This window comes from Bombina bombina, chromosome 4 (assembly GCF_027579735.1).
Source record: "Bombina bombina isolate aBomBom1 chromosome 4, aBomBom1.pri, whole genome shotgun sequence".
In the NCBI taxonomy this organism is placed as follows: domain Eukaryota; kingdom Metazoa; phylum Chordata; class Amphibia; order Anura; family Bombinatoridae; genus Bombina; species Bombina bombina.
In genome coordinates this window covers 105,015,662-105,042,945 of record NC_069502.1, presented here as the reverse complement: position 1 = coordinate 105,042,945, position 27,284 = coordinate 105,015,662, and positions in this window count along the sequence as shown.

Here is a 27,284-nt window from a genome sequence, read left to right as displayed (position 1 = left end):
CGCTCATAGAGCAGGAAGGAGTCGGTTCAGTGCTACTGAGGAGGAGAGGAGCGGCGGTGAGTAATACAATATATGAAAGCAAGCTAATATGCTGCCATAATATGAAGTGTAAATTTTATAAAAATACCGCATTAAGCCCTCTCTGTGGACCGGAGCCGGTCCGTCACACTAAGGGATACTTGAGAAATGTGTGCATTTTAAGACCGACACTGACCCGACCTCTATACATATATTGTAAACTTCCCAAAGTGTATTCGTGTATGCACATATTGGGTGGATCCGTTATTACAATTGGTACAATTATCTAAGCTCAGAAGTTTTGAACACGTACAACTGACTGTGGTGTAGGGGGGCAGAACTTGAATATTGACATTGCTTTGGAGATAAATAGATACAATGGGGCCTATCTATCAAGCTCCGAAAGGAGCTTGATGGCCCGTGTTTCTGGCGAGTCGTCAGACTCGCCAGAAACAGCAGTTATGAAGCAGTGGTCACAAAGACCGCTGCTCCATAACCTGTCCGCCTGCTCTGAGCAGGCAGACAGACATCGCCGGAAATAAACCCGATCGAGTTCGATCAGGTTGATTGACACCCCCTGCTGGCGGCCCTTTGGCTACGAGTCTGCAGGGGCCGGCGTTGCACCAGCAGCTCTTGTGAGCTGCTGGTGCAATGCTTAATACGGGGAGTGTATTGCTCTCCGTATTCAGCGAGGTCTGGCGGACCTGATCCACACTGTCGGATCAGGTCCGCCAGACCTTGTTAAATAGAAGCTATTGTAACTATTAGTTATATTGTAGCTAGCTTAGAGTTTATTTTACAGGTAAGTATTTAGTTTTAAATAGGAATAATTTAGTTAATTGTAATAATTTTATTTAGATTTATTAAAATTATATTTAATTTAGGGGTGGTTAGGGTTAGGGTTAAACTTAGGTTTAGGGGTTAATAACTTTATTATAGTGGCGTCGACATTGGGGGCGGAAGATTAGGGGTTAATAAATGTAGGTAGGTGTCTGCGATGTTAGGGCCAGCAGTTTAGGGGTTAATAATATTTAACTAATGTTTGCAATGCGGGAGTGCGGCGGTTTAGGGGTTAATATATTTATTATAGTGGCGGCGATGTCCGGTTCGGCAGATTAGGGGTTAAAATTTTTATTTTAGTGTTTGCGATGTGGTGGGGCCTCGGTTTAGGGGTTAATAGGTAGGGTGTTAGTGTACTTTTTAGCACTTTAGTTATGAGTTTTATGCTACGGCGTTGTAGTGTAAAACTCTTAACTACTGACTTTTAAATGTGGTACCAGGCTTGACAGGAGAAGGTATACCGCTCACTTTTGGTCAGACTCGTAATACCTGCGCTATGCAAGTCCCATTGAAAATATAGCATACGCAATTGACGTAAGTGGATTTACAGTATTTCCAAGTCAGTCCAAAAAAGTAAGCGGTGAGCCTGTCATTTCAAGACTCGTAATACCAGCGGGCATTAAAAAGCAGCGTTGGTACTGGCCAACGCTGCTTTGTAAGCCTCACGCCAAACTCGTAATCTAGCTGATTGTCTTTGCACGTACCATATATTGGCAATTATGATAACACAATATTGTTAATTTTTTGTAATGCTTATTCAGTTTAATATATTTAACACTAATCACTTGATACACAAATTGATTTACATAAGTATGCTAAATAACGCACATATATTTTTTTTTCTTGTCTAATAAATAATCCGTAAAATAAGTTATTCACACAATCTTCACTTTATTCACCTCTTTATTATTTTTTCAAATTTTTTTAGTTATTATTTTTTTTAAAACATTCAATAATATACTGCAAGCTATATGGCCCATACGTACAATAGATTTTAATGATCAAGACTACAACGTTAGTAAAATTCATTCTATAAAACATGATTAGTTAAAAACATGAGCAAAATGAATTACTAATAAGTTGTAGAGCGCAATATGTACAAGTAATTATTCTACATTGTTTATAATATCCTAAGTTAGATACGTTGCACAAAGTAAAGCAAGCTAAATGATTGACAATATAACTGACCTATCAGATTGAATCCTATGCACCAATCCCATTTTAGAGGCATGTAAACATAAGCCAATAAATGAACGTTGTTTTGCCGACCCGCGTACCCCTTCTGAGGAAGCGTTAGAGAAACGCTGCGTCAGTGGTCTTGTCGTTTTAATATGCTCTCCGTTGTGGTATACAGATAGTTTAATTTATATATAGGTAAGGTATCCTTACTGTAAGCGATGTAGGACTTAGAAGCAGTCTCACCTAATCTCATGCATTAACTCAGAAGCATCTGACCGATAAACAGACGTAAACAATTTACTAGTTATAACAAACGTTTATTAGTTAACTTTGGAATACTTAATATGATTCACTTGTTGCTTTAAGAAGCTTTAGAAGCCATACAGAAGATTAAAGGGACACTGAACCCAAAAATCTTCTTTTGTGATTTAGATAGAGCATGACATTTTAAGAAACTTTCTAATTTACTCCTATTATCAAATTGTATTTATTCTCTTGGTATCTTTATTTGAATTGCAAGAATGTAAGTTTAGATGCCGGCCCATTTCTGGTGAACAACGTGGGTTGTCATTGCTGATTGGTGGATACATTCATCCACCAATAAAAAAGAGCTATCCATAGTTCTGAACCAAGAAAAAAGCTTAGATGCCTTCTTTTTCAAATAAAGATAGCAAGAGAACGAAGAAAAATTGATAATAGGAGTAAATTAGAAAGTTTCTTAAAATTACATGCTCTATCTGTATCACGAAAGACATTTTTGGGTTCAGTGTCCCTTTAACTAACTTTTAAGTGCATTAGATACGATGATCTAAAAAGTTGTTATAAGCAATTACATGCTGTATTACTAGAATCACAGATAATATATTATCATAATCGCTAAAGGCTCTTTCTCTGGTTAAAGGGTTGATTGACATCAAAGTTGTACTTTAATTATATTACCTCTCGCTTTTTTGTCCAGACTTGGAAATACCGCAAATCCACTTACGAAAATTGCGTTTCCTCTTTTTTCAATGGGACTTGCATAGCGCCGGTATTATGAGTCTGACAAAAAGTGATCGGTACACCATCTCCTGTCAAGCCTGGTACAGCATTTTAAAGTCAGTAGTTAAGAATTTTACACTACAACACCGTAGCATAAAACTCTTAACTAAAGTGCTAAAAAGTACACTAACACCAATAAACTACCTATTAACCCCTAAACCGAGGCCCCCCCACATCCCAAACACTAAAATAAATTTTTTAACCCCTAATCTGCTGAACCGGACATTGCCACCACTATAATAAATATATTAAACCCTAAACCGCCGCACTCCCGCATCGCAAATATTAGTTAAATATTATTAACCCCTATCGCCGCCACCTACCTACATTTATTAACCCCTAATCTGCCGCCCCCAGCGTCGCTGCCACTATACTAAATTTATTAACCCCTAAACCTAAGTCTAACCCTAACCCCCCAAACTAAAATATAATTAAAATAAATATAAATAAAAATTACTATAATTAGCTAAATTATTCTTATTTAAAACTAAATACTTACCTATGAAATAAACCCAAAGCTAGCTACAATATTACTAATAGTAACATTGTATCTAGCTTAGGGTTTATTTTTATTTTACAGGCAAGTTTGTATTTATTTTAACTAGGTACAATAGTTATTAAATAGTTATTAACTATTTAATAACTACCTAGTTAAAATAAATACAAAAGAACTTGTGAAATAAAACCTAACCTAAGTTACAATTACACCTAACACTACAATTAAATTATTTCCCTAAATTAAATACAATTAAATACAATTAAATTAAATTATCTAAAGTACAAAAAACAAACACTAAATTACAGAAAATAATAAACAAATTACAAGATTTTTAAACTAATTACACCTAATCTAATCCCCCTAACAAAATTAAAAAAGCCCCCCCAAAATAAAAAAGCCCTACCCTACACTAAATTACAAATAGCCCTTAAAAGGGCCTTTTGCGGGGCATTGCCCCAAAGTAATCAGCTCTTTTACCTGCAAAAAAAAAGTACAAATCCCCATCAAACTTAAAAACCAACCACCCACACAACCAAACCTACTCTAAAACCCACCCAATACCCCTTTAAAAAAACCTAACACTAACCCCTTGAAGATCACCTTACCGGGAGAAGTCTTCATCCAACCAGGACAAAGTCCTCAAAGAAGCCGGGAGAAGTCTTCATCCAAGCCGGGCGAAGTGGTCCTCCAGACGGGCAGAAGTTTTCATCCAGACGGCATCTTCTATCTTCATCCATCCGGCGCGGAGCGGCTCCATCTTCAAGACATCCGACGCGGAGCATCCTCTTCTGACGACGGCTAAGACTGAATGAAGGTTCCTTTAAATGACGTCATCCAAGATGGTGTCCCTTCAATTCCGATTGGCTGATAGAATTCTATCAGCAAACTGGAATTAAGGTAGGAAAAATCCTATTGGCTGATGCAATCAGCCAATAGAATTAAGCTCGCATTCTATTGGCTGATTGGAACAGCCAATAGAATGCAAGCTCAATCCTATTGGCTGATTGGATCTTTTACAGGTAAAAGAGCTGATTAGTTTGGGGCAATGCCCCGCAAAAGGCCCTTTTAAGGGCTATTTGTAATTTAGTGTAGGGTAGGGTTTTTTTTTTGGGGGGGGGGGGCTTTTTTATTTTGTTAGGGGGATTAGGTTAGGTGTAATTAGTTTACAAATCTTGTAATTTGTTTATTATTTTCTGTAATTTAGTGTTTTGTTTTGTTTGTACTTTAGATAATTTAATTTAATTGTATTTTTACAGTGGGGTCTGTAGCTGCTTAGATGCTTGATATACAGGCTTTTTAAGCAGCATGCCCCCTCCTCCTATACTTAACATTGTTAAGTATAAATAAAGTTGTGCTGTGACGTCATCACGTCATTGCGCGTGACGTCACCACGCATCACGTGAAGCCTCGGCGATGCCTGTCACTCTACAGGCACGATTGCCGGGGTAGGAGCAGTTAGGAGCCCCCAGATCTCCCTCAAGGTGGGAGAGTGCTCATGACGGCTCTGAGCCGTCATTAGCACCAGAGGGAGAAACTCTGTGATGGCTCAGAGCCGCCATTAGCATTCAAAGGGTTAAATGACAATATTTTTATTTGCAATTTGGGGAGAGAGAGAGAGAGATAGAGAGAGAGATAACTTATTGTGTAGTTCATTAACAAATCTAGACAGGCCTGAAGGCTTGTTTTCCCACAGAAAACCTCTGAATTACATTGTTTCCAATGCAGCAAAAGATTCTGGGTAAGACATGCAAATTAGGTACACAATGACACACCTTTTTACTTCAGTCTGCTTTTCAGCAGATTCCCTTTACGCCAAAGTATCGCTGTTCACACAGCTTATAAACTTAGCTAGGGTTAGTGCAGTGATTGATAACCATCCTAGGACAGTTGGTGCTACTCATCAGCTGGGAGAAGGTTTGAATCACTGCTGGGTGAAGTTGATTCCAGGCAGAATACAACAACATTTTAAATTAGGGGGAGATAAAAGGTGAGTTTAAAATCCTCCACTACGCACAAAATATAGAGAAAATAACTCATTGTTTAGTTCATTAACAAATCTAGACAGGTCTGAAGGCTTGTTTTCCCACAGAAAACCTCTGAATTACATTGTTTCCAATGCAGCAAAGGATTTTTGCATATCTTACCCAGAATCCTTTGCTGCATTGGAAACAATGTAATTCAGAGGTTTTCTGTGGGAAAACAAGCCTTCAGGCCTGTCTAGATTTGTTAATGAACTACACAATGAGTTATTTTCTCTATATTTTGTGCATAGTGGAGGATTTTTATCTTTTATTTCCCCCTAATTTAAAATGTTACAAAAAGAAAGGGCGCCTCCTAGTGTAGCCAATATAGAACCGGGCAAATATATTTAGATGTATTGATGTGAAGTTCGGTTCTTCTGGGTGAATCGGTTCATTTCGGACGGTTCGATTAACTGAACCGGTTCATGAACCGATTCACGAGTTCACCTACTGAACATGAGGTAGAGGCTCTACCTCATGTTCAGTAGGTGAACTGTAGAGCCGCAGATTTGCAGATCCGTTTCTTGCAGTGCTGTTTGCAAACGACTCAGTGTACTGTTAACTATAGTAATTCCAATGAATCATTTAGATAACAGTACACTGATTCAAATATCAGGTCACACTCACAGTAGTTCTCAACAGACCCCTGCATTTACCCCCTAACTGCAACTTACATTAACCCATTCAGCATCCCATGTTTGTTTATATATATTTGTAGCTGTTGCTAAGTAAAAGTTAGCTTAGATATAGAGGAAGAACAACAAATTATATATATATATATATATATATATATATATATATATATATATATATATATATATATATAAACAAACATGGGATGCTGAATAGGTTAATGTAAGTTGCAGTTAGGGGGTAAATGCAGGGGTCTGTTGAGAACTGCTGTGAGTGTGACCTGATATTTGAATCAGTGTACTGTTATCTAAATGATTCATTGGAGTTACTATAGTTAACAGTACACTGAGTCGTTTGCAAACAGTTCACTTCTTTTGAATCAGTGAACTGTTAACAGACTGATTCATTGCAAACGAGTTAGCTAACAGTACACTGATTCAACAACACTGGTGATATGATCCTAGAGTGAGATTCTGCTGTGTGATTCATTGCAAAGGAGGAGTTAGCAGAAGCAGAACTCACTCTAGGATCGTATTACCAGTGCTGCTGCAGACTCAGGAAGTGAACTGTTTGCAAACGAATCAGTTCAGTCTGGTGAACTGATTCATACAGTTCACTGAAAAGAACCAGTTCAAATGAACGATTCGTTCATGAACTGGACATCACTATTCAGATGTAAATTTTATAAATTGTGAAGGCAAAGGTAATGCCAAGGTAAGCGGTCTGGGAACTCAGCAGTGTCCCAGTTGACTGTGCACCAAATGCCAGGGCAGCTCCTCTTAATGAATTGTTGTTGCACTCTGAAAAAATGGAAGATATACAGAGGGCGACTCCTAGTGCAAATCAGTTAGCAATGAATTAACCCACTAACAGTTCCCTTTAGAAGCATACTCACACAGTGGAAAGCACACTATAGTGCTAATGCAGCCTGCTGGGTATATTACAGTGGCCCAGCGCACATACACACTCTGGCAATGAACTGTTCCAAGGTATTTTTCGATGATCAAATGAAAAAATAGGAGACTTCAGTAGATAAAAATAGCTTTATATAAAAATGAATGAACAAATAAAAACAATCAGTAAAATACGCTACGCGTTTCTCAGAGCTAACCACTCTGTTTCATCAGGCAAGTGATATTGATCTATAGCTAAAGTCTCCTATTTATGTAACCTAGAACCAATTAGGATGTGAGATACACCCAGTGCACACCCTTTCTTTTTTTCTTACAGGTGCATTTGTGGTTACCTTTCGAATTAAGAACAGCATTGTTTCCTTAGAGCATAAGAAGTATCTATAATATACAATGATCATATCCAAAACTTGCATGTACACAAAGTTATACAATGTAGAAAAAACAACAAAAAAATAAAAAAAAATACAAACAAGCATATAAAAACATGATACAACACATCAAACAACATTGTTTGCTAACTAAATAATTTGTATATAAATACATACACTTTAGACTGGTATTTTCTAAGGTCATCAAAATCCGTTACCACATTCCCATTGTCATGTAAGAACATCTTGTAGTGCCATTTTTCCATGTCATGGATACTATGGCCTAGATTTGGAGTTTGGCGTTAGCCGTGAAAACCAGCGTTAGAGGCTCCTAACGCTGGTTTTAGGCTAACTCCGGTATTTGGAGTCACTTAAAATAGGGTCTAACGCTCACTTTTCAGCCGCAACTTTTCCATACCGCAGATCCCCTTACGTCAATTGCGTATCCTATCTTTTCAATGGGATCTTTCTAACTCCGGTATTTACGACAAAACTCCAGCCGCAGGAAAAAAGTCAGTAGTTAAGAGCTTTCTGGGCTAATGCCGGTTCATAAAGCTCTTAACTACTGTACTCTAAAGTACACTAACACCCATAAACTACCTATGTACCCCTAAACTGAGGCCCCCCCACATCGCCGCCACTCAATTAATTTTTTTTAACCCCTAATCTGCCGACCGCCACCTACGTTATACTTATGTACCCCTAATCTGCTGCCCCTAACACCGCCGACCCCTGTATTATATTTATTAACCCCTAATCTGCCCCCGACAACGTCGTCGCCAGCTACCTACAATAATTAACCCCTAATCTGCCGACCGCAAAGCGCCGCCACCTACATTATAGCTATGTACCCCTAATCTGCTGCCCCTAACACCGCCGACCCCTATATTATATTTATTAACCCCTAATCTGCCCCCCACAACGTCGCCTCCACCTGCCTACACTTATTAACCCCTAATCTGCCGAGCGGACCGCACCGCTACTATAATAAAGTTATTAACCCCTAATCCGCCTCACTTACCCTATAATAAATAGTATTAACCCCTAATCTGCCCTCCCTAACATCGCCAACACCTAACTTCAATTATTGACCCCTAATCTGCCGACCGGAGCTCACCGCTATTCTAATAAATGTATTAACCCCTAAAGCTAAGTCTAACCCTAACACTAACACCCCCCTAAATTAAATATAATTTTAATCTAACGAAATTAATTAACTCTTATTAAATAAATTATTCCTATTTAAAGCTAAATACTTACCTGTAAAATAAACCCTAATATAGCTACAATATAACGAATAATTACATTGTAGCTATTTTAGGATTAATATTTATTTTACAGGCAACTTTGTAATTATTTTAACCAGGTACAATAGCTATTTAATAGTTAAGAACTATTTAATAGCTAAAATAGTTAAAATAATTACAAATTTACCTGTAAAATAAATCCTAACCTAAGTTACAATTAAACCTAACACTATACTATCAATAAATTAATTAAATAAAATACCTATAATTATCTACAATTAAACCTACCACTACACTATCAATAAATAAATTAAATACAATACCTACAAATAACTACAATGAAATAAATTATCTAAAGTACAAAAAATAAAAAAGAACTAAGTTACAAAAAATAAAAAAATATTTACAAACATAAGAAAAATATTACAACAATTTTAAACTAATTACACCTACTCTAAGCCCCCTAATAAAATAACAAAGACCCCCAAAATAACAAAATGCCCTACCCTATTCTAAATTACTACATTTCAAAGCTCTTTTACCTTACCAGCCCTGAACAGGGCCATTTGCGGGGCATGCCCCAAGAAATTCAGCTCTTTTGCCTGTAAAAAAAAAACATACGATACCCCCCCCAACATTACAACCCACCACCCACATACCCCTAATCTAACCCAAACCCCCCTTAAATAAACCTAACACTAAGCCCCTGAAGATCTTCCTACCTTGTCTTCACCCTACCAGTTTCACCGATCCGTCCTGAAGAGCTCCTCCGATGTCCTGATCCAAGCCCAAGCGGGGGGCTGAAGAGGTCCATGATCCGGCTGAAGTCTTCATCCAAGCGGGAGCTGAAGAGGTCCATGATCCGGATGAAGTCTTCTATCAACGGCATCTTCAATCTTCTTTCTTCCGGATCCATCTTGCAGACCTCCGACGCGGAACATCCTCTTCTCCCGACGCCTACTAGCTGAATGACGGTTCTTTTAAGGGACGTCATCCAAGATGGCGTCTCTCGAATTCCGATTGGCTGATAGGATTCTATCAGCCAATCGGAATTAAGGTAGGAATATTCTGATTGGCTGATGGAATCAGCCAATCAGAATCAAGATCAATCCGATTGGCTGATCCGATCAGCCAATCAGATTGAGCTTGCATTCTATTGGCTGATCGGAACAGCCAATAGAATGCAAGCTCAATCTGATTGGCTGATCGAATCAGCCAATCAGATTGAACTTGATTCTGATTGGCTGATTCCATCAGCCAATCAGAATATTCCTACCTTAATTCCGATTGGCTGATAGAATCCTATCAGCTAATCGGAATTCGAGGGACGCCATCTTGGATGACGTCCCTTAAAGGAACCGTCATTCGGCTAGTAGGCGTCGGGAGAAGAGGATGTTCCGCGTCGGAGGTCTGCAAGATGGATCCGGAAGAAAGAAGATTGAAGATGCCGTTGATAGAAGACTTCATCCGGATCATGGACCTCTTCAGCTCCCGCTTGGATGAAGACTTCACCCGGATCATGGACCTCTTCAGCCCCCCGCTTGGGCTTGGATCAGGACATCGGAGGAGCTCTTCAGGACGGATCGGTGAACCTGGTAGGGTGAAGACAAGGTAGGAAGATCTTCAGGGGCTTAGTGTTAGGTTTATTTAAGGGGGGTTTGGGTTAGATTAGGGGTATGTGGGTGGTGGGTTGTAATGTTGGGGGGGGGGGTATTGTATGTTTTTTTTACAGGCAAAAGAGTTCAGGGCTGGTAAGGTAAAAGAGCTTTGAAATGTAGTAATTTAGAATAGGGTAGGGCATTTTGTTATTTTGGGGGTCTTTGTTATTTTATTAGGGGGCTTAGAGTAGGTCTAATTAGTTTAAAATTGTTGTAATATTTTTCTTATGTTTGTAAATATTTTTTTATTTTTTGTAACTTAGTTCTTTTTTATTTTTTGTACTTTAGTTAGTTTATTTCATTGTAGTTATTTGTAGGTATTGTATTTAATTTATTTATTGATAGTGTAGTGGTAGGTTTAATTGTAGATAATTATAGGTATTTTATTTAATTAATTTATTGATAGTGTAGTGTTAGGTTTAATTGTAACTTAGGTTAGGATTTATTTTACAGGTAATTTTGTTATTATTTTAACTAGGTAACTATTAAATAGTTCTTAACTATTTAATAGCTATTGTACCTGGTTAAAATAATTACAAAGTTGCCTGTAAAATAAATATTAATCCTAAAATAGCTACAATGTAATTATAATTTATATTGTAGCTATATTAGGATTTATTTTACAGGTAAATATTTAGCTTTAAATAGGAATAATTTATTTAATAAGAGTTAATTAATTTCGTTAGATTAAAATTATATTTAATTTAGGGGGGTGTTAGTGTTAGGGTTAGACTTAGCTTTAGGGGTTAATACATTTATTAGAATAGCGGTGAGCTCCAGTCTGCAGATTAGGGGTTAATAATTGAAGTTAGGTGTCGGCGATGTTAGGGAGGGCAGATTAGGGGTTAATACTATTTATTATAGGGTTAGTGATGCGGATTAGGGGTTAATAACTTTATTATAGTAGCGCTCAGGTCCGCTTGGCAGATTAGGGGTTAATAAGTGTAGGCAGGTGGAGGCGACGTTGAGGGGGGCAGATTAGGGGTTAATAAATATAATATAGGGGTCGGCGGTGTTAGGGGCAGCAGATTAGGGGTACATAAGGATAATTTAAGTAGCAGCGGTTTACAGAGCGGCAGATTAGGAGTTAAAAATAATATGCAGGGGTCAGCGATAGCGGGGGCGGCAGATTAGGGGTTAATAAGTGTAAGGCTAGGGGTGTTTAGACTCGGGGTACATGTTAGGGTGTTAGGTGCAGACGTAGGAAGTGTTTCCCCATAGCAAACAATGGTGCTGCGTTAGGAGCTGAACGCGGCTTTTTTGCAGGTGTTAGGTTTTTTTTCAGCTCAAACAGCCCCATTGTTTCCTATGGGGGAATCGTGCACGAGCACGTTTTTGAGGCTAGCCGCTTGCGTAAGCAACTCTGGTATCGAGAGTTGAAGCTGCGTTAAAAATGCTCTACACTCCTTTTTTGGAGCCTAACGCAGCCTTTTTGTGGACTCTCAATACCAGAGTTATTTTTATGGTGCGGCCAGAAAAAAGCCAGCGTTAGCTACGCGGGTCGTTACCGACAAAACTCTAAATCTAGGCCATAGTTTGTTATTTAGAACAGCTAACCAATACCATCATGCAATGTGTCATGGCTAATGACCTTACGTGATAATGTGTTTATTTAGCAACAGAACTTTTAACTCTATCTCGATCACTGCTTATGTTATCAATAAAAACTACACTCTATGTTTATTTCTCTTAGGATTAATTCCAAGTCAGCATATGCATCTATATATAGTGATCCTGCATGATATAGTTATATACACATTTGATATCCACGTCTATCATTCACCATATTGCTAGGTGGATAGCCAATCAAATTGCTAAATGAGAACAGAGGTGTGTGGACATTGCCCAATGACTATGTTAGGTAAGAATTTTTAATCCAATGAATGAAAGCTGGTCTTATCCTCCAAGCCTTAAGACGCTATAACTATAATGATACAAAGTGTAGTGAACAGATCGTGAGATGTCTGAATGTTATATGATAGTAATCCATATTTACCAAGTTTTTCACATATTCTAATAGGTAGTGGACTCCTCTATACTGGGACAATATATCCTATGGTTCTCATATTAAAGGTGTCTTATATTGTTATATGTGTGGACGTGTGTCCATATTGGGCAATGGTTTTTGATGGCTATTCAAATCAACCGAATTGAATGCAAAGATGTAAGACGTTAGTATAAATGTAAAGCTTTCTCAATTATTATCCGTTCAAAGCCGTATTTGCAAACCGGCTGATATTATCCTTACAGTCCTTTCTTATTACCGCTATGGCTATAATGAAACTAAACAAAGTTACCAAACTATGCGATGTCTAAATATTACATAATAAATCCCTATCTTTAAAGGGTTTTACACTCATCCCAATAGATAGTAAGCTATTCTATACTAGGGAAATATGTTATATAATTATTGTATTAAAAGAAAACTTAATTTGTTTAGCTATGTGGAGGTGTGTCCGTATCAACCAATGGTATTCCATGGATGTTAAAATGGAATAAATAAGATGAATACATATGAAGCTCCTAACTGTGATATATTTGCAGTGTGAAATATGCCTATGTCTGTTATGAAAGTCATAGATAGTTATAAATGACTAGATCTATAATATATATGTATGTTACTAAAAGTATAACAAACATGTTATATATATATATAATATGTGACTACCCATCTGATATTTATATAAATAGATGCACGGAACATAGTGTTATTGACCAAATAGGACAATAATAAACCTCTGTATATAAACAGTGAAAGTCACATAAACCTTGTATAATGACTAAATAAAAAAATATATAAATAATCTATACTGTGTCACTAAATAAGATATACCCTATCTATGATGAAGAAAGAGTATGACAGAACAAATGTAAATATAACTTATCTATATGAAATAATTAAATAATGATTGGTGTATAGATAGTGAACTAATGTGGATGTTTAACTGTATCTAATAGACCCTATCTATGCAAAGAAAACAATAATTTAAATATATGAGATGTACCCTATCTATGGATAGAGTGTGTCTAAGTATAGCATATCAGACTAACTATAAAAGCAATAAAGTGAATGTATGTGATCTAAATATGTGTGACATATAAAGTGATAAAATGTGTACTAGATGAATTATTAAAAGAAAATAGTGTAATGAACAGAGTGAAACTAGAATAATGTGTAAACTAATTAAGTGTTATAAACTATATAATATATATATATATATATGTTAAAACTCATTATATAATTAATAGTAGAAGTGATATACTAAATATATATATAGTGCAAGAGAATTGTTATACTAAACCTATATCTTTAGTGTTGTGTCAATATTATGTAAGAGATAATAACACAAATATGTGTAAAAGTATAAAATAGTGTAAAAACCGGGAACATTTATAAATGATAAAATGAAGAAAATGTGAATGGCCGTGTAAGTTAAAAAGCTGCTGTATCTATTACATCATTGAGACCCTCTGGATGCAGTGTAGAAAATTTATAAATCCAGAAAGTCTCTCTTTGGCGAAGTTTAGTCATTCTATTTTGTGAGTTGCTAGTGGTCACTATCTCTAATGGGATGATATTCATGAGGCATTTATTATTACCATGTGTTACTGTATGGTGCCTGGAGGTACTGTATTTATCTAATCCTTTCAAAATGCATCTGAGATGCTCAGACTATCTTTGCCTTATCTTACTGCAGGTGCGGCCTATATACTGTAGGCCACAAATGCAGGTGATACAATAAACAATGAAAGTGGAACTGCAGGTTATTTTTTGGTAACTTTGTTTAGTTTCATTATAGCCATAGCGGTAATAAGAAACGACTGTGAGGATAATATCAGCCGGTTTGCAAATACGGCTTTGAACGGATGATTTAAGAAAGCTTTATATATATATATTAAAGGTGTCTTATATTGTTATATATAACAATTAAGAGACCACTGCAAATGTATCAGTTTATCTGGTCTTACTATTTATACTATGTTTGATTAACATGAACATATTTGTTTTATTCTATAAACTACTGAAAACATTTCTTCCAAATAAAAATATTGTCATTTAGATTTAGAGCAGTTATTTGCAGAAATTGATCAGAATAACAAAACAGATGCAGTGTTTTAAGACCTTGAATAATGCAAAGAAAACAAGTTCATATCCATTTTTAAATAACTTTTTAATAATTTGTAACAACAAATCAATAATTGAAGACAATACATTTTCTTACCATAAGAATGTAAAGATTATGTATATGATAATAATCATTACAGTAGTAAAAAGCAAACAGAACTCCCAGTTGACAGCCACAATAACTATTAATATTAGTTGGAACTGATGCCGGTCCGCCTACAATAAATGTCCCCTGCATTTCCAGCTGCACATGCAGAATTTGAAATAGCTAACTGAAAAATATTAAATGTGCACTGATAAACTGTCACACAAGAAAAGGGCTAGCTGGACAAGAAGAAAGCAGTGGGCGGAGCTTGGTGGCCATTTTCAGTTGCTAACAAACGCTGATTATTTAAAAATTTCATTTACTTCTTACAAGCTTGTAAATGCGGAACCTGTTGCAAGATGCTTGTCTGGTATGTAACAATAAGTATTAAAGAATAAATACTGGGTCTAGACTGTCCCTTTAAGAAGTTATATCCTTTACCAGTGGCTAATTTGGAGTTTTGGGAAAAAGTCCCTAAGGTTGATGGGGCTACCTCTACTCTTGCCAAGCGTACTACTATTCCTATGTAAGAAAGTACTTCTTTTAAGGATCCTTTAGATAGGAAGATTGAATATTATCTAAGCAAAGCTTATTTGCATTCTGGCTATTTTCTCAGGCCTGCCATTTCTATGACTGATGTTGGGCTGCATCAACTTTTTGGTTGGATAGCTTAGCAAATCAGGAAACAGGATCTGATTTTTCTAGCATTGTTCTTTTGCTTCAACATGCTAATTATTGTATCTGTGATGCTATTTTTTATATCAGCAAGATTGATGTTAAATCTATGTCTTTAGGTATTCTAGCTAGAAGAGCTTTATGGCTTAAATCATGGAATGCTGACATGGTATCTAAATCTAGATTATTATCTCCAGTGACGTGCGGTGAGGTCAGAGGCTGGAGAGGCACTTGCTATGATATGCCCGACAAGCCCGATTTTACCAGCCCAAGCATATATAGATATGATTTTTCTTGAAAATTATTTATTTTCCACAAAGAATAAGTTATCAATACTGCAAACACTACTGCTGCTGCTATGTGGTGCTCAAGACACGCACATTCACTATCCCACTAGGTATGCTGTTCAACAAAGGACTCCAAAAGAATAAAGTACATATTGCTAAAATTAAATTAGAGTTTATTTGTTTTTTATTGCAATTTCTATCTGAATCATGGAAGTTAAATTATGACTTTCATGTTCCTTTAAAATAATAATTTGATTTGCTGACAACACAATTCAATATTGTAAAAAAATAAAAAAAAACATATATTTAAGTCTGTTTTATTTTGTGCAGTTACCGCAGTGGCATTATTTCACAAAACAGTTAACAACTGCATTAACTACAATACATATATTTTTTTTAAATTACTCAAATGAGAATGCATAATCTCCTTTTATAACTATGAACTTATATAAAAGATTAAAGCACATATTAAAAGCCCAGTGCAAAAGCTTTTTTTTTTAATTACTAGTTAACAGCAGTATTCAAATGAAGACACAGATAAAAAATAAAAAAGATACTGCATCCTCTGACTGAGTTAACATACATAAAATATATGTAATTGTATACTACTGTACTGTCCTAATTAAATCAAATAAAAAAGATAAAGGGACTCTTAAAAACAATGGCGAGTGCACACTGCTGTCTCAAACAATTACTGCCTAATCAAAAGATCTTATATAATCTGTGTATTATCAATATGATTGTGTCACTGTCAGTTGTTAATGAGCATACATTAAATCACATTTTTGAATTATGCTAAGATTGCCCTTGTAAAATTGTAAAAATTATTTCATTTCACTAATAAACTAACCAGTGAAATGGAATAGTTTTCACACCTTTCAAGGGCAACGTTAGAATAATTAAAAAATGTAATTTCATTATTATGCTCAGTAAAAATTTATAGTGACAGTGAGTGACACATATTGATGAGACAATGCACCCCATCAACTTAAATCACATATCTCTTATCTGTAGTAGTCATCAGTGATGAATGAGTGCACTGAATTACAATAGAGAGCAAATTAAAAAAACAGTCGCCTATATTACGAGTTTTGTCGGTAATGCTGTGCGTTGCTAACAACCAGTTTTTCCTTACTGCTCACCTACAGTAACGCTGGTATTATGGGTCTTTAGAAACCCGTCGTTAGCTGCAAAACAGTGAGCGTAGAGCAGAATTTAGCTCCACATCTCACCTCAATACCAGCGCTGCTTACGTTAGCGGTAAGCTGGTAAAACAAGCTTGTGCACAATTTCCCCATAGGAATCAATGGGGGAGAGCCAGCTGAAAAAAAACACCTGCAAAAAAGCAGCGTAAAGCTCCTAACGCAGCCCCATTGATTCCTATGAGGAAATACTTTTTATGTCTACACCTAACACCCTAACATGAACCCCGAGTCTAAACACCCCTAATCTTACACTTATTAACCCCTAAACTGCCACCTCCGACATCGCCGACACCTACATTATATTAGTAACCCCTAATCTGCTGCTCCGGACACCACCACCACCTACATTATACTTATGAACCCCTAATCTGGTGCCCCCAACATCGCCGAACCCTACATTATATTTATTAACCCCTAATCTGCTGCCCCCGATGTTGCCACAACCTACCTACATTTATTAACCCCTAATCTGCAGCACCCCAATGTCGCCGCAACTATATTAAATGTATTAACCCCTAAATCTTACTCTAACCCTTACACCCCCTAACTTAAATATAATTTAAATAAATCGAAATAAAATAACTACAATAACTAAATTATTCCTATTTAAAACTAAATACTTACCTATAAAATAAACCCTAAGCTAGCTACAATATAACTTATAGTTACATTGTAGCTAACTTAGGGTTTATTTTTATTTTACAGGCAACTTTGTATTTATTTTAACTGGGTAGAATAGTTATAAAATAGTTATTAACTATTTAATAGCTACCTAGTTAAAATAAAGACACATTTACCTGTAAAATAAATCCTAGCCTAAGTTACAATTACACCAAACACTACACTAAAATTAATTATCTAAACTACAATTAAATACAATTGAAAAAAATTATCTAAAGTACGGAACCCCCCCCCCACTAAATTACAGAAAATAATAAAATAATTACAAGTTTTTAAAACTAATTACACCTAATCTAATCACCCTAATAAAATAAAAAAGCCCCCCAAAATAATAAAAACCCTACCCTATACTAAATTACAAATAGTCCTTTAAAGGTCCTTTTGCGGGGCATTGCCCCCAAATAATCAGCTCTTTTACCTGTAAAAAAATACAATACAGCCCCTCAACATTAAAACCCACCACCCACACATCCAACCCTACTCTAAAACCCACCCAATACCCCCTTAATAAAACCTAACACTAACCCCTTGAAGATCACCCTACCTTGAGAAGTCTTCACCCAGCCAGGCCGAAGTCCTCAAAGAAGCCAGGTGAAATGGTCCTCCAGATGGGCAGAAGTCTTCATCGAAGCAGGCCAGAAGAAGTCCTCCAGACGGGCAGAAGTCTTCATCCAGGCGGCATCTTCTATCTTCATCCATCCGGCGCGGAGCGGCTCCATCTTCAAGACATCCAACATGGAGCATCCTCTTCAAATGAAGTCCAACTGAAGAATGAAGGTTCCTTTAAATGACGTCATCCAAGATGGCATCCCTTAAATTCCGATTGGCTGATAGAATTCTATCAGCCAATCGGAATTAAGGTAGGAAAAATCCTATTGTCTGATGCAATCAGCCAATAGGATTGAATTTCAATCCTATTAGCTGATTGGATTACTTTGGGGCAATGCCCCGCAAAAGGCCCTTTTAAGGGCTATTTGTAATTTAGTATAGGGTAGGGCTTTTTATTATTTTGTGGGGCTTTTTATTTTATTAGGGAGATTAGATTAGGTGTAATTAGTTTAAAAAATGTGTAATTACTTTATTATTTTCTGTAATTTATTGTTTTTTTTTTCGTACTTTGGATAATTTTTTTCAATTGTATTTAATTGTAGTTAGTTTAGGTAATTAATTTAATTATAGTGTAGTGTTAGGTGTAATTGTAACTTAGGTTAGGATTTATTTTACAGGTAAAGTTGTCTTTATTTTAACTAGGTAGCTATTAAATAGTTAATAACTATTTAATAACTATTCTACCTAGTTAAAATAAATATAAAGTTGCCTGTAAAATAAAAATAAACCCTAAGCTAGCAACAATGTAACTATAAATAATATTGTAGCTAGCTTAGGGTTTATTTTATAGGTAAGTATTTAGTTTTAAATAGGAATAATTTAGTTCATTGTAGTTATTTTATTTCAAATTATTTAAATTATATTTAAGTTAGGGGGTGTTAGGGTTAGGGTTAGACTTAGATTTAGGGGTTAATACATTTAATATAATTGCGGTGATGTTGGGGGCGGCAGATTAATGGTTAATAAATGTAGGTAGGTGTCGGCGATGTTAGGGATGGCAGATTAGGGGTTAATAAATTTTAACTATTGTTTGCAATGTGGGAAGGCGGCAGTTTAGGGGTTAATACATTTTTTATAATGGCGGCAATGTCCGGTTCAGCAGATTAGGGGTTAAAAATATTTTTTTATTGTTTGCAATGTGGGGGGGGCTCGGTTTAGGGGTTAATAGTTAGTTTTTGGGTGTTAGCGTACTTTTTAGCACTTTAGTTAAGAGTTTTATGTTATGGCGTTGGCCCATAAAACTCTTAACTACTGACTTTTAAATGCGGTATCAGTCTTGACAGGAGAGGCTGTACCGCTCACTTTTTTGCAGACTCGTAATATCGGCGTTATGCAAGTCCCATTTAAAATATAGCATAGGCAATTGACGTAAGTGGATTTGAGGTATTTTCTCGTCTGACCAAAAAGTGAGTGGTGAGCCTGTCATTTCAAGACTCGTAATACCAGCGTTAGGAAAAAAGCAGCGTTAGGACCTCTTAACGTAGCTTTTTAACCCTAACGCACAACTCGTAATCTAGCCGAGTGTGAGAAGTAGACAACTTAAATACATTAATTTCACAAACATGAGAAGCTGAGAGATCACTGAGTCTCTGAGAACTAAGTATCACAGAAAAAAACTGCAAGGAATGATTAAAAGGGGATTGGAATAATTAATATAACCAGTCATTAACTGTGCAGTAAAAATGAAAGTTGAACTATTCCAAGGTGATGTGATGACAATCCCCTTTTTATCATTCCCAGCAGTTTTTATAACTATATTGAAAGAAAATATATATTATTGAATATAGATAGGGGGCGCCATATAGAAAATTTCTTAGAGAAAAAGGATATGTTGCTAAATACTGAAAAAATATATTTGAAAAAAATCTGTGGAAAAAAGTGTGTATCTATGTGGCAGAATTTTTGTTATAAATAAACAGAAATGTTTCAAAGCTGAGGTGGTGTTTGTGTTATGTCTCAGACAGGTAAGTGATTCTGAGGTAGAATATAGTGGAATTGATAATGGTAATGGTAGTGCTTATAAAACTTGGTGATGTGATGCAATTTATAACATAAAAATAAAGGTAGATGGTCAAGTGAAAAAAACGGTGATTAGTAATTATAAAATAATGCAAACCCAAAAGTGTCCATCAGTGATGCCAAAAATAAGATAAAAGTCTTATGAAAGTTCAATCAATCAAACAGGCGAAATCCGTGCGGCGAGGCTGCTTCTCTTGGTGCTGTCGGTGAGTCAGAAATCTAAATGGTGAAGAGAAAAAGAGAGCGCCTCATAGTGCAGATATCTCTAGACAGGTGGGAAGATTTAGTATAAACCAAAAGACAGGTACTCACAAGTGGAGTGGCACTTTTCGTTAAAAAAGTGCATACAGGCAGGCTGACATTCTCAGCAGTCAGCACGCTGACCAAAGCGATAAGGTGCTGGTCTCTCGGTGTCTTACGATCCCAGGACAAAATTCCCAAACTCTCCTTTGTTGGATGCCGTACTCGGTAAGGTGTTTGTTTGTTTATTCCAGTTGGAATCGGAACCTCTTAAGCAGTAGTAAACAGTATGAACTGTTATAAGGCTGAAGTATGCGTCTCTTTGCACAAGAAAATAAAATGAAACTCAATCCAGGCTGAGTAACTGGAAAAAAAGGGGTTTTATTTTTGGAGCTGATAACGCGTTTCTCGGCCGTTAGCTCCTGGCCGTTTCATCAGATCAAAATCTGATCTGATGAAACGGCCAGGAGCTAACGGCCGAGAAACGCGTTATCAGCTCCAAAAATAAAACCCCTTTTTTTCCAGTTACTCAGCCTGGATTGAGTTTCATTTTATTTTCTTGTGCAAAGAGACGCATACTTCAGCCTTATAACAGTTCATACTGTTTACTACTGCTTAAGAGGTTCCGATTCCAACTGGAATAAACAAACAAACACCTTACCGAGTACGGCATCCAACAAAGGAGAGTTTGGGAATTTTGTCCTGGGATCGTAAGACACCGAGAGACCAGCACCTTATCGCTTTGGTCAGCGTGCTGACTGCTGAGAATGTCAGCCTGCCTGTATGCACTTTTTTAACGAAAAGTGCCACTCCACTTGTGAGTACCTGTCTTTTGGTTTATACTAAATCTTCCCACCTGTCTAGAGATATCTGCACTATGAGGCGCTCTCTTTTTCTCTTCACTATATTGAAAGAAAAACCTTCACATTCACACCCCTCAATACAAAAAGCTGCCTTTGGCTGTTTGGGAGAGAAAACCATGTGAGCTGACAGGCAAATCTTCATTCTATCATAATGTAAGCAAAAATAGGAACAAATGATGTAGCATTCACTGCAAGAAAGAGCACAATGATTTTAAACACAGTAATGAACTGATCTAGTATTAAAACTTAAATGAAGCATGGAAGAAATTTAATTATGACAATTTGGAATTTTTGGTAACCTGAACTAACTTTCCTATTAATGGGTTTTTCATTTCTGGCTAGTACAAAAGTAATTAACTTATGTGACAGTCAGTGGTCAGACAAATGCTGAACAGCAGCACGTGGCATGCTAAATTCTGTAACGGGAAAGTGCTCTTACAGTGCTACTGTTAACTCAAAATGAAAAGATGAATATTATTTGTGCACATTATTTTTATTATAATATACCTTGATGTTATCACGACTAGTCTCACTGTCTCAGGTATATTACAATAAAAGTAATGTGCACAAATAAAAAAATAAATCTACCTAACCAAACCGTCATAAATCATTACATAGCTATTATTTGTGCACTCTATTTTTATTATAATATACCTTGATGTCATGATAAAGGTATATTATAATACAAATAATGTGCACAAATAATAGTAATAAGTACATCATTGACATTCACTAAGTTAATCCCTACTGCATAGATGCACTGTCGCTCTTTTAAAGTTGTAATCCAGGACAGGGGTCCTCTCAGTTACTAACCTGGCTTACCGGTCCGGTACAGTAGGGCAGCAGCTGATGATTGACAATGCGTAGTCTACAGCAAGTTGATGGCTCAAGATCCGATGACAGGTCCATCACAAAAGGAAGCAGTCTCTCCTTCCCGCAGCCGCCAGTACTGCGCTCTCTATGCTGCTCCCTAGCGCATGCCCAGGGAGCCAATCAACGCCGGACACGTTCTCCTGGTGTCAATCACCAGGAGAACATGTTCGTCACTGATTAGCTCCCTTGCTAAGAGGCATTATGAGGGATGCCTCCTATTGGACCATTTTTTCTTCGATGATGTTTCCTCAGCCAGTGTCAGCCAGTTGGTGGTGCTCTAATGCTCCGGTGTTGACTATGAAAAATGCACCCAGGTTGAGCAACGGAGAAGTAGAAATGTACACTGTCTCTCCATAGCATAACATGGGTTGGGTGAAAAAAAAGTTAATTGTTTTTTTTACAATTTTTTATTTTTATTTACTTACTTTATTGCACATCCCTGATTGTCTCTATCTTTCCAGGGTAATATTTTTTTGGTTCTCAGTTGGATTCTATTATTTCTACTATCACTGGGGGGAAGGGAGTTTTTTTGCCCCAAGATAAAAAGTCTAAGGGTAAATCTAAAGCTTCTAATCGGTTTTGTTCCTTTCGTCAGAATAGAGAACAGAACACCACTCCTTCCCCTAAGGACTCTGGTTCCAATTGGAAGCCATCTTCAAGTTGGAATAAATCCAAGCCTTATAAAAAGCCAAAGCCAGTCCCCAAGACTGCATGAAGGTGTGGGCCTCAATCTAGTTCAACTGGTGGGGGGCAGATTGTAATTATTTCAAAGCATTTGGGCAGATTCCGTTCAGAATCAGTGGATTCAGAGCATTGCCTCTCAACGGTATTGAATAGTTTTCAGAATAAGACCTCCTGTGAGAAGATACTTTCTCTCTCATGTTCCAACAAATCATGTGAAAGCTCAGGCTTTTCTGAAGTGTGTTTCAGATCTGGAGCTTTCAGTGGTTATAATACCAGTTCCGCTTCAGGAACAGGGTCTGGGCTTTTATTCAAATCTATTCATTGTCCCAAACAAAGAAATTAATTCAGACCTGTTCTGGATCTGAAGTTTTTGAATCATTTTTTAAGGGTCCCAACTTTCAAGATGTTGACTATAAGGACTATCCTGCCTTTTGTTTAGTCAGTTTTGTCATTACATGTCCACAATAGACTTACAGGACGCTTATCTTCACATTCCGATTCATCCAGAACACTATCGGTTTCTGAGATTCTCTTTTCTAGACAAGCATTACCAATTTGTCGCACTTCTATTTGACCTAGCGATAGCTCCAAGAATCTTCTGTAATCAGAGAGCAGGGTATTGCAGTGTTTCCTTATTTGGACGATATCTTGGTACTAGCTCAATCTTTCAATTTAGCAGAATCTCACACAAATCAACTAGTGTTGTTTCTTAAAAGACATGGTTGGAGGATCCCTTGATTCCTCAGACAAGGGTCACCTTTTTAGGTTTCCAGATAGATTCAGTGTCCATGAATCTGTGCTTAACAGACAAGAGATGAATGAAATTGGTTTCAGCCTGTCTAAACCTTCAGTCTCGATCATTCCCTTCAGTCGCTATGCGCATAGAAGTTTTAGGTCTCATGACTGCAGCATCGGACGTGATCCCCTTTGCTCGTTTTCATATGAGACCTCTGCAGCTTTGCATGCTGATTCAATGGTGCAGGGATTATACTTGGATATCACAATTGATAAGACGTCATAAAGAAATAGCGATCCACGCCAGATGAATTAAAACAGGAAACTTTATTTTACTTGGTTAAAAGCATAAGGAAGTCTGTACAGCATGCATAGTGAGCGCAGCACTTGGCGTACATGTTTCAGCAGACACGCCGTAATCAGGCTATGATTACGGCGTGTCTGCTGAAATGTGTAAGCTAAGTGCTGCACTCACTCTGCATGCTGTACAGACTTCCTTATGCTTTTAACCAAGTAAAATAAAGTTTCCTGTTTTAATTCAGCTGGCGTGGATCGCTATTTCTTTATGACGTCTTATGTGCAGTTTCCAGAGATCCGACGCCGATGATCAGCTGTGCACTACAGCTCCATTGGAGAACCAATCCGCAACTCCCAATTGATTGTGACGCTACCCGGAAGTGCTGGGCCACCTGTGGAGTGCTTGAGGCTGGAGACGCCGAAAGAGGTAGAGGAGACCCTGGAGTGGATTGCTCTCACTGATGGTGATGGTCCCCTTGTTCGGTCAAGCCGGAAAGTCGGAGGTGGTAGGGTAAGAGTGCACAATCTATGTGCCAACCCCTTGTTTGTTCTCGCAAGTTGAGAGTCATGTTTTCCTGTCAGTTTAAGGATCTGGGAGAGACTTGCAGTTATGTTTTCACTCTAGTGGAATGGCAATTGTCATGCTGTGTAATGCTGTAATAGGTACACAGAATGACTCGCACTCTACACGTTCTTGGTTTATTACTATCACAATTGATATACTTAAATCCCAACATTCAACTCTCTCTGTCCTGGTGGTTGGACCATCATCAGATTATTCAAGGGGCCTCTTTTGTTCATCCTTCCTGGACTGTGATCTCAACAGATGCAAGTCTTAAAGGTTGGGGAGCTGTCTGGGGGTCTCTGACAGCACAAGTGGTTTGGAAACCTCAAGAGGCGAGGTTACCAATAAATATTTTAGATCTCTGTGCTATCTTCAAAATTCTGCATGCTTGGCCTCTGTTAAAGAGAGAACTTTTAATTTGCTTTCAGACAGACAATATCACAACTGTGGCATATGTCAATCATCAGGGAGAGACTTGCAGTCCTTTAGCAATGAAAGAAGTATCAATGATGCTTTCTTGGGTGGAATCTAACTCTTGTCTAATTTATGCAATTCATAACCAAGGTGTAGACAATTGGGAAGTGGATTATCTCAGCCATCAGACTTTGCATCAGGGGAGTGGTCTCTCCATCCAGATGTGTTTTTCAGATTGTACAGATGTGGGGTCTTCCAGAAAAAGATCTGATGGCTTCCCATCTAAACAGGAAACTTCCCAGATACCTTTCCAGGTCCAGGGATCCTCAGTGGAGATGGTGGATGCGTTAGCAGTTCGTTGTTCTTACCAACTTGCTTATATTTTTCTGCCTCTAGTTCTTCTTCTAAGGGTGATCTCCAAGACCATAATGGAACAGTAGCATGTGTTTCTGATAGCACCAGAATGGCCTCACATGTTTTGGTATGTAGATCTTGTCCGGATGTCCAGTTGACAACCTTGGTCACTTCCTTTAAGGTCAGACCTTCTGTCTCAATGGCCGTTTTTCCATCAGGATCTCAAATCACTAAATTTGAAGGTATGGAAATTGATTGTTTAGTGCTTAGTCATAGAGGTTTCTCTGACTCAGGGATTAATACTATGTTGCAGGCTCGTAAGTCTGTTTATAGGAAGATTTATTATTGGGTTTGGAAAACCTATATTTCATGGTGTTCTTCTCAAAAAAATCTCTTGGCATTATTTTAGAATTCCTATAATGTTACAGTTTCTTCAGGATGGTTTGGATAAAGGTTTGTCTGCAAGTACTTTGAAGGGACAAATCTCTGTTCTTTTTTTTATTTATTTCAAAGACAGATTGCTAAATATCCTGATATTCACTGTTATGTTCAGGCTTTGGTCCGTATCAAGCCTGTTATTAAGGCTATTTCTCCTCCATTGAGTCTTAATTTGATTTTGAAGGTTTTGCAGGCTCCTCCTTTTGAACCAATGCATTCTTTGGATATTAAATTACTTTCTTGGAAAGTATTGTTCCTTTTTGCTATCTCTGCTGCTAGAAGAGTTTTTGAATTGTCTGCTCTCTCTTGTGAATCTCCTTTTCTGATGTTCCATCAGGATAAAGCTGTTTTGTGGACTTCTTTTAAATTTCTTCATAAGGTTGTGAATTCTAAGAACATAAGTAGGGAGATTGTTGTTCCTTCCTTGTGTCCAAATCCTAAGAATTCACTTGAAAAATCGTTACACTCTTTAGATGTGGTAAGGGCATTGAAATACTATGTAGAGGCTACTAAAGATTTCAGGAAGACTTCTAGTCTATTTGTTGTCTGTTTTGGTTCTAGGAAAGGTCAGAAAGCCTCTGCCATTTCTTTGGCATCTTGGTTAAAACTTTTGATTCACAAGGCTTATTTGGAAGTGGGACAGTCTCCACTTCAGAGAATTACAGCTCATTCTATGAGATCAGTTGCCACTTATTGGGCTTTTAAGAAAGAAGCTTCAGTTGATCAGATTTACAAAGCAGCAACTTGTTCTTCTTTACATACATTTACTAAATTTTACCATTTCAATGTATTTGCTTCTTCTGAAGCAGTCTTTGGTAGAAAAGTTCTTCAGGCAGCTGTCTCAGTTTGATTCTTCTGTTTTTAAGAAGAACTTATTTTTTTAATTTAATTTCTCAGCAGAAATAGCTGTTTTTATTCTGTGGAATGCCACATCTTGGGTATTTTATCCCATACGTCACAAGCTCATGGACTCTTGCCATGTACATGAAAGAAAACATAATTTATGTAAGAACTTACCTGATAAATTCATTTCTTTCATAATGGCAAGAGTCCATGAGGCCCACCCTGTTTTTGGTGGTTTTAATTTTTTGTATAAAAGTACAATATTATTTTCCAGTTCCTCTTTTTTGTTTGCTTTTTTACTCTTTTTTACACCTCACTACTTGGCTATACGTTAAACTGAAGTATGTGTGTGGGGGAGGTGTATTTATAGACATTTTGAGGTTTGGAAAACTTTGCCCCATCCTGGTAGGTAAGTATATCCCATAAGTCACTAGCTCATGGACTCTTGCCATTATGAAAGAAATGACTTTATCAGGTAAGTTCTTACATAAATTATGTTGTTTTGTTGTGAAGGTATGATCGCTAAGTAGACATTCTATCTAGTTCCGGACATAGGGACATATTGAAGTTCCCGCCCAGTATCAGGTTAGTTGAACAAAAAGGGAATAATTTTGACTTATTATGGTCCCAATAACCCGGGTCAAAATAGTTCGGACCATAAACATTACAAATAATATATTGTATATTTTTAATCTGAATTTGGAGAGTAATAAATCTGGCATTCGGGTCCAGTTCATTATTAATTATTTGCTAATCTAACTCTTTATGTAATAAAATTGCAACCCCACATTTTCTATTAACACATGGCATCCCTAGCAACTCACCCACCCATTTAGTTTTCTGCTTAGTTAGTTCAAATTATTTAAGGCGGGT